Genomic DNA, 9,381 nt, shown 5'->3' on the forward strand with positions numbered 1-9,381 from the left:
AAAGATTTTTCCATTTTTCTGTGTCTTCTATTTCTTTCTTTAATTTTCATCATAGAGATCTTTCACCTCCTTGGTTAAATTTATTTCAAGGTGTTGAAAATTTTTGTTGTTATTTTGAATGGGACTAATCTTGTAAGTTCTTTGTCAAGCATGGCATTGTCTGGGTATACAAAGGCTATTGATTTTTTGCACATCCTGCAACTTTACCAAACTCATATCCTATGAGTTCCAGTAGTCTCTTAGTGGAATCTTTTGGTTCCCCTATATATAGAAGAATGCATGTACATTTTTTAAGAAGATTTATTTATTTATTTGAAATACAGAAAGGCAGAGGCAGAGAGAAGTCCTCCACCCACTGGTTCAGTCCCCAAATGGCCTCAGTGGCCAGATTTGAGCTGATCCAAAGTGAGGGCTACTTCCAGATCTCCCATGTGGGTGTAGTCTGAAAAAATTTCCAAAGATTTGTCTTCTAGCTCAGAGATGTTCTTCCTTCTGCCTCACCTTTTGTTAAGGCTTTATATTACATTTTTCATTTGATCTATTGCATTCTTCTAATATTTCATTTTGATTTCTCTTTAAAAATCTCAATTTCTCATGGGAAAAATTTTCATTCAAGTAATTTATACATTTCTTTATTTTGTAGATTTGCTTCTGATTGCTTTGGAATAATCCTATGATTAATCTTTTTTGAATTTTATTTCCAGCATTTCATCAATCTCTTCATCTTCACATTCTGATATTGAAATATTGTTGAGTTTCTTTTGGGGGGAGGTCATGATGTCTTCTTATTCTTGTTTACAGAACTTCTGAGTTTATGTTTAGGCATTTGTGGAGATACTTGCTGGTTTTTTCCTCTGGTGGCTTTTATCTTTGAACTATGCCTCTGTGGCTTAGTGGAACATCTGCACTTTCAGTGAGTACCAAGAGGTGTGTGCTGGGTGTGGCCAGGGAGCTCTGGTCAGTGCTCCAGGGTGGCACAAGCATCCAGAGTAACATCCAAGTTGGACATGGGAAATGGTCAACTCTGTCTGTGTGATCACAACCTCATCTCCTCTCCTCTAAGGAGATCTACGTTCATGTTTTAGCCCCAAACACATCCAACGCTCATCCACACAGCTGCATGAACTACACAAATGATCTATTCAATCCTCACTCAAAGTATGAATCCCAGCAGGCCGGGGAGACCTCAGCCAGGGAGCCACAGTGGGGACCCTGGGATGGGCCTGTGGCAGCTCCGGGCGTCCCCGTGTCTGGACAGAGGATCCCTGGGATTTGATCTCTTCTTACTTTATCACAAGAGCCACCAGACAGGAAGAGGATTCCGGGACCCCAGGTCTGGGCATAACCTCTCTTCCTTAGTGCATTTCCCCTTTCCTTGGCCTTTCAGCAATGCCTGCTCCCAACTCGCTCGCTTTTGAGTTAGGGCTCTGGTCCTGTTACTGGGTAGAGACCCCGACTCGACAGGAGCACAGTTGGCAAATTCAGGCGTCACTTTCTGTCCAGCTTAGATACCCAACTTTAAAGAATTAATGTGTAAAAACAATTTAAAAACGTGTTGAGGTGTAAAATCTGTTAGTTTGAAAAGCTACAGCACAGAAATTCCTGTTCTTGAAACACCACAGAGTAAACCCAAAGAAGCTTTTGCTTAAACAATTTCATTTCTCAAAGGAATTGCTACATGCAAGTGATACATACAGATATCTCCACTTTTGTGACATATCTGTAACTCAACATTTTTCAGTCAGGAAGAGATATGTGTACAGAATGTCTACTCCCTTTTGTGTTGCTTTTATGACTACTGTAGACAAGGTAATTTATCGTGAATAGAAATAGTGGCTCAAGGTTCTGGAGGAGAGTGACATTGAGAGTGAAGGAGACCACCACACCCTTTTAGTTTCTACAGTCACAAGCTCACTACTTTGATAATCTACTCACCAGGTGGAAGTGCTAATAGCCTCATCAGCATGTATTAGGTCTCCCATCCCAACACTGTTGTGTAATGGATGAAATTGTCAACACATGCTTTTTGTGGGACACATACAACTATCGCAGGCAGTGGGTGACTTGTTAAAGAAAGCACCTGACAAAAGAGATAAATTGGGAATAAACTACTTTCATTTTAAAGGAATGTTTCATGGTATTGAATCTTGAAGCTTACAGATTTTTGAGATGGTTGCATTATTAGTGGTTTAGGGACCAGTGCTGTGGTACAGAAGGTGAAGCTGCTGCTTCCCACGCCAACATCTAATGTCACAGTGCAGGTTCAAGTCCTGACTGCTCCACTTCCAACCCAGCTCCCTGATAATGCACTTGGGAAGGCAGCAGAAGATGACCACATCTCCCATGTGAAAGACCTGGATGGAATTCTGAGCTGCTGGTCTCTGTAACCCTGCCTTTCAAATAAATGAATTTTTTAAATAATTAAAATTGGAATATTTACAGGGAATATTTCAGGGATTCTATATTATTCTATATTATATTCTATATTTTATATGCATTTATTCCTAGTTATACATGTTTTTTCTCTTGTTGATGGTTAAATTCACAAAATTGTAGTGATTTAAAAAAAATCATTTCAATGCCAAGTAGAATAAAATGAAAGAAATTCAGGAATTACTCCACTTGTTTGACTTGTATTTACTTCTGACATGTTACTTTGGTTTCCAATAAAGTGTAATTGATATTAATGGCACTTATACGACATAGCCAAAAACCATCACTCTTTCTTGTTTTATTCACTTTTCTATAGTAAATCAGCTTAGAAAAAAATCTTTTCCACAGTTTATCTTTTGGTTTGTCCTTTGCTTGCCTATTTTGGTCTCTCATTGTACTAGCAATATATGACTGTCTTTCTTTCCCATCTTTAATTATTTTAGTTTATGCATGCAACTCTATATTCTTATTTTTCTAAATTTTGTCTAGTTGGAATGAGAGGTTACCTGGATTCCATAGAGGCCTCTAAGTAACACTGTAAGTCCAGCTATCCTGGAAGTCATGCATTGGGAAGGCTCATGGTCCAAAGGAAGATGCCCCAAAACATTTCCTTAAAGCACTTGAAAACATACAACATGGAGCAAGAGGAAAGCAGTTGGTTAAGTTACCACTCTTAAAATAGGATACAAGTGGGGAAGATCACACTATCTGAAGCCTGCATTATGTAATTGTTTCCACTTGCTACCCTCCCCAAAGCTCACATCTTGGACACAGTTCCCCTCCAATTTTAAGTAAAGCTCTGTGCAGTCTGGCTTCAGCAGAGGCACACAAGTTGATGCCACACTGTGCTCTGATCTTCATCAGGATGAATGCCAATACACAGGTGTACTTTGACAATATCGGTGCCCACTTCCCTAACCACACTCATCTATATATTCACTCTGGAATCTAGCCATGTTCAGAACTCCAGTAGCTGGCAGTCTTTGAATTCTGAAATCACAAGGATCAAGACAAAACCATGTGTGTTTAATGTGCAAGCAGCAGCAGCTACGTTCTCCAACCTAAACCAAAAATGAAAGGTCGAATGAAACACTCTTCACATAACAGCAGATTAGCAGTAATGTTCCTCATGAATCACTAATGGTGCCTGATGTTAAGTAGCTAACAGCAAATTCTGAACTTAGATTTAATATTTTAGGTGTTTACTGGAAATCAGCTTCTTGCTGGACTGGTCTCTTCAAATCCCTGATCTGTTGAACTAAGCAAGGTTTCTCATGAGTAAACAGCTTGTCCTTGGTCCTGTCATTCTGGAACTCGATGAGTTTGGTCTGGTTCTTGAGGAGGATGTCTAGAATGGGCTGTGTCTTATTTGGATTGACCACAAACACCCTGAAAACAGGAAAGGCCTAAACCTGGATTTTGTGACTTGTCTCATGGAAGATTCATCATGAACTTGAGGTTCTTAGGTTTACTGAAGTGTTTAGTCATCATTGGGAAGTTGTGTCTATCAGTTCACTGAGAAGCTTGGGTGATTGTCTATTTATCTCATTTTCTGAATGAAATAACTGCTCATATTCACTGAAAAACCTACCCAAATGCTGCTCCAAAAATTCTGCACTAAGGGATTTATGTCTGGTATGTAATACCTTGAATGTGGCAAAGGTATCTGAAACTATGTCCAATGTTGACATTGCAACTTACCTGAAGAAATTGTACAACTGTTCCAACCATACAATGATTTTGCGTATTGCTCACTTCTGATGCATTCTTAACACTGCTCCACAATTTAGAGCTATGTCTGCAGATTCTCACATCAAGTCAGTGAGCTGTAATGAGCTACCTGGTTGCTAAGGGGCCCACTATCACACAGTGCTTGTGCAGGTTGTGCCACTGCTTCTGTTTGGGGCTCTTTTCTATTTGATTTCTAAAGAACTTCTCTCATGGTAACCATGTGCTTGGAAACCTCTTCTTTACCATTTTTTGCCCTTTTGTCAGTGATGGCCTGTTTCTCAAGCGAGGCCATGCCCTCCTCCTCATTCTTCACAGTGTGTGCTAACGGTTTGTGAAACTCTGGAACTGGAACTGCACCACAGCAGTGATAGATAGAGGTGTGTGCCTGTGCTCTGCCTGCCTGAAGGGGCTGGGCCAGGCGGCTGGCTCTCTGCCTCCACATCTCTGTCCAGGTACTCAGTGGCACCCAGCGACTCAGGCTGCACTTTCAGTCCTCGTGGCGCTGTGTGTCCACTCTACCCTCTCAACTTCCCTCCTCTGGTTGTTCTGTGCCCACTTCTGCTCCTGGTGACCAGTTCCCAGCTCTGTGGCTGGAGGGCATCTGGAGGCCCAGGGACTCCCATGGTGGCTGTGGAGCTGCTGCATTCAATTGGGGGTGGCTCCTGCGGCTGTGAGGCCTGTACCTCCTTAGCCTTGGCCTTGACCTGGACCCAAGCTCCTGGAGGTTCAGTGTCTCCCAGGCTGTGCCTTCCTCACACACAACATCCTGTGGCAGCTCCTGGCCCGGGTCCCTCCTTGATGTGCACCTCTTCTTTTTGATTAATTAGGCCAGATCATTTTGATTTCATTCACCTCTTTGAAAACCTAATTTTTGGTATTGCTGGTCTTATTTTATATTTGCTTTTTATTACATTAATTGCTGAGCTTGTCCTTAATACTTTCTTTCTGCTGTCTTTAAATTAATTCTATAGTTCTTGTAATTTCTGATGGATGCCTAGCTCAGCAATATTCAGCATTTCTTCATTCCTGATAGAAATATTTACTGCTTAAATTTCCCATGAAGCACTACTTTACTGTATGTGTTTCAGTAAAGTTGATACATTTTTTGGTTTTGATTATTGTTCAATTCAAAACATTTTTCTATTTTCCATTATGACATGTTCCTTGATTGGTGAGTTGTCTGGAAGTGTGTCAACTTTCTAACTCAGTGTCTTTGAACCTCATTTTTCAGCTAATAATGTCTGATTAGTGGAATTGTGATCAGGAAATATAATGTTTAAAACCAATTCCTTGGGGCAGGTATTTGGCAGAGTGATTGAGATGCTACTTGAGATGCCTGCATCCCATACTGGAGTGCTTAGCTTTGAGTCATGGCTGCACTTCCAGAGTTCAGACTCCTGCTGATGAGCACCCTAGGAGGCAGCAGGTGATCAGGTGATCACTCAAGCACTTGAATACCTGCCTCCCATGTGGGAGCCTAAGATTGAGCTCTGGGCTTCTGGCCTTGGCCTGGCACGGCCCTGGGTATGGGGCCATTTGGGGAGTAAATCAGCAATGAAGATACCTTACCCATTCTCCTCCATTTTCAAATAAAAAGGAGAATAAATTAATTTGAAAAATAAAAAATAAACCAGTTTACTTGAAAATTAAGATATGCTTTAAAGCCTAATGAGTGGTCAATTCTTACAGTATTCCATGCATGACCAAGACCAATCTGTACACCTGCATTTGTAATGCAGGAATCTATTTTCAGATTAAGCTTTCTGTATTTTTTTTATTTTAAAAATAATTTTATAAACAGATTCTTATATAAAGAAGCAGCTTATATGCAGCACCCAATTACCAACAAGGTGGGCCCTGTCACTCTGCACTTGGAAAACAGAAGATAGGAAAAATGATCCCATTTTGTTCTTCACTTTCTCCATCTATGCAATCAATTTTTCAAGCAGAATTTCTACTCCTTTGTTGGCATTTTTGTTTTTTCCAACGTGGGAATCGGGCTTTTCAATCTAGCTCAGACTTTGCCTGTAACTTCTTGGTCAGAGCTCTAGAGAAGGCTGGAAAGGATTATGGCATATGGCACCTCAATTGACACTGGCCCATGACTTCAGGTTCTATTTTTTATTTATTTATTTATTTATTTATTTTTTGGACAGGCAGAGTGGACAGAGAGAGAGAGAGAGAGAAAGGTCTTCCTTTTTTCTGTTGGTTCACCCCCCAGTGCCAGCGCACTGCGCCTATCCAAAGCCAGGAGCCAGGTGCTTTTCCTGGTCTCCCATGCAGGTGCAGGGCCCAAGCACTTGGGCCATCCTCCACTGCACTCCCTGGCCACAGCAGAGCTGGACAGGAAGAGGAGCAACCGGGACAGAATCCGGCACCCGACCCGGACTAGAACCCGGTGTGCCGGCATCGCAGGCAGAGGATTAGCCTAGTGAGCCATGGCGCCGGCCAACTTCAGGTTCTTAACACCAACATGCCCTACCAGTGCTTTTGCAAAGCATCCTTCTCTTCCACTTTCTCTCATCTTTCTGTCTTGCTCTATCAACCACTTCAGAACCAGATGTCCTGCAGGATGTTCTGCAACATGAAGCTCTCCGTCACTGCTGCCATGATGCAGGGGTGCTGCTGCCAGGGTGGCGATGGCATCCATGGCGGGCTGAACATCCCCAGTGGCAGATCCAAGAACGCTGGACATTAACACACACAGAGACTTATCTAGCACCAACTCCTGGGCGTGTCCTTGCAGATAGCTTAGCAAAGCTGGAGAAATGGACTCTAAGAGCTCACATCGGCGGATCTCTGTATCTTTCTTATTGGGTGCATTTCCATCTCCTTTCTGTAGAACTTCGATGATTTCTTACACTGTATGGGCAGGATCTCTGTGGCTTAGTAAATACAACAGGACCTTCCTTCCATATTTGTCATTTACAATACTAGGCAAGGAACTGATAATCTCTGATATGATTATCTGCTTCACAAGCTTAGTATCGTCAATGCAATCAAATGCTGCCAGTAAAACCAAATGTGAGTATTGGCCATTAGCCACCTTCTCAACGCAAGATTTCATTGTTTTCACAATCACTTTCCTGTCCTTGGGCGTTCCATGCCAGAGACAGTGTATGGCCACTCTGGCGCCATCGTGTGTGTGTGCCAGGTAGATCACCGCTTCCTGGATAGCTTCAATCACTTGTGATCTGAGTTTTGGGGGTGCATAGGTAAAAAAGTCCAAGAATACTTTATGCACCAACAAGTGCTTAATCACAGCTTCCTTTTGAGCCATTGGCATTAGAATCTGTTTCATCCATAATAAGCTCTAATTTTTCTGGCTGTACCTCTCACACTTTGTCCAGAGTTGGATGATCTGCTGACTTGTAAAGCTGAAATGTATTTCCATAGAGTTCCTCTGTCAGCATGTTCCTCTGCTCCAAGATGGCTTTGTCATTATAGGTATGCTCCACAACGGCTGACGCCTCTGCATGCCGCAGCATCTTGCGCACATGGCCTTTAAAACTTCTATCTCTGCAACCTGTGGTTTACTTCCATACATAAGAAATTTCTTAACAATATTTCTGGAGTATTTGGCTTTACTTAATTCAACCAAATTACCTTGCAGTTCTTCAAATGCCTGTTCTCTCTGTTCTTCATTACTATACTGAATGTAACACTGGATCATATGAGCTGAATCATGTGCAAATGGAATAGTTTTAATTTTCCCTTGAATCAACTTCTGCAAGTCACTCATTAACTTTACTCTTTTGTCTTTGTCACAGTCTTGTCTTCTCGGGATCTCCCAAATCTGCTTTGCCTGAACAATAATGTCATAGTTGGTTTTATCACTCAGTTGCCTGCTCTGCTTCAGTTCTTTCTTCTTTTTGAAGTCATCCAATTTGGGTTTCTTGGCTGCTGATTCATCACTTTTATTGTCCGACTGGAATTTTCTCTTCTTGTTGAATTTATTTGCTGCCTGAAATTTGTTCTTCAATCCTTTGTCCCCTTGTTGCTTAGTATTGAACTGCTTCACACCCTTTTTCCCAGGTTTTGTGGCACTCTTCTCAAAGTTCTTTGATGTGATTTTAGGTCCACCTTCCTCAGTAACTTTCCTTGGGAATGTCTTTGAAGAAACAGAATCACTGTTTTTAGGAAATCTGCTTTTTTCCTTGAGATGGCTTCATATTCTTTCTTGTGAAAATTTTTTTCCCCTTTACTTCCATTATAACCAACTTCCACACGTGGGGCAAAGTCAGGCACCAGCAGCTGCTTTCTGTATTATTTAAACTATCATATCCTTAATGAGTTTTGGTACATCTTATCTATCAGTTACTCAGATATATTAATGATTTAGTAAACTGAAGAATTTATTATTGTCAAATTTTAAATTATTGAAGCTCCTATCAGATTTGTAAAAAAAAGTATAATTTCCTCTTCCTAATGAGCTAAATCTCTTATCCTTATTAAATGACCTCCTTTAAGATTTTCTGCCCTAAAATCTATTAACATGAAATGCATACACTTTTTGGTTAATCTTTGCTTAAAGTATCTTATCTTTTGGCTTTCAAGTTCTCTTTATTAGCATCTTAGGTGTAAAACATACACATGTTTTTGATACAATGATAACCTCTCATCCAACTGGAAGCTTAATTCATTCTACTTTATGGATATATTTAAATTTATTCATGTTGTCCATTTTTATAACTATTTCTTCTGACTTTATTTCTTTTTCTCCCTCTTTCCTCTTTCTTATTGATTAAATTTCTTTATTCCAGTCTGTGTGGTAAATTTTCTGTTATTCAAGTTGGTTCTTGAAATCAGGACATGCTTAATTTACCTAACAAAGTCTAAAGTTAATATCTTAATAATGTCCCATAGTTTGCAATTAGGGAAGAATACTTTAACTTCTGTCTTTACTTGTACTTTACAAAGTATTATTTTTAGTGGTTTTAAAAATATTGATTCCTTTTAAAGGTGGAGTGACACAGAGAGAGATTTTCCATTTGCTGGCTCACTCCCCAAATGGCCAAAGGAGCCAGAGCTGGGCCAGGCAGAAGCCAGGAGCCAAGAACTCCATCTGAGTCTCCCATGTGGGTGGCAGGGGTATAAGTAAAGACCATCATCCACTTCCTTCCCAGGAATATAGCAGAGGACTGGATCAGAAATGGAACCACTGTTCCAATATAGGATGCTGGTGTCAAAAGAAGTGGCTTAACTCACTGTACTACA

At 40.8% G+C, this 9,381-nt stretch overlaps 2 pseudogenes; both read right to left on the reverse strand.

The window, feature by feature from the left end:
• Positions 1-3,635: 3,635 nt before the first annotated feature.
• LOC127483131 (calcium-binding protein 39 pseudogene) lies at positions 3,636-4,471 on the reverse strand (annotated as a pseudogene).
• Positions 4,472-6,476: 2,005 nt separating this feature from the next.
• Positions 6,477-8,375, reverse strand: LOC100343156 (pumilio homolog 3 pseudogene; annotated as a pseudogene).
• Positions 8,376-9,381: the final 1,006 nt, after the last annotated feature.

The sequence above is a fragment of the Oryctolagus cuniculus genome, chromosome 8, assembly GCF_964237555.1.
Source record: "Oryctolagus cuniculus chromosome 8, mOryCun1.1, whole genome shotgun sequence".
Lineage (NCBI taxonomy): Eukaryota > Metazoa > Chordata > Mammalia > Lagomorpha > Leporidae > Oryctolagus > Oryctolagus cuniculus.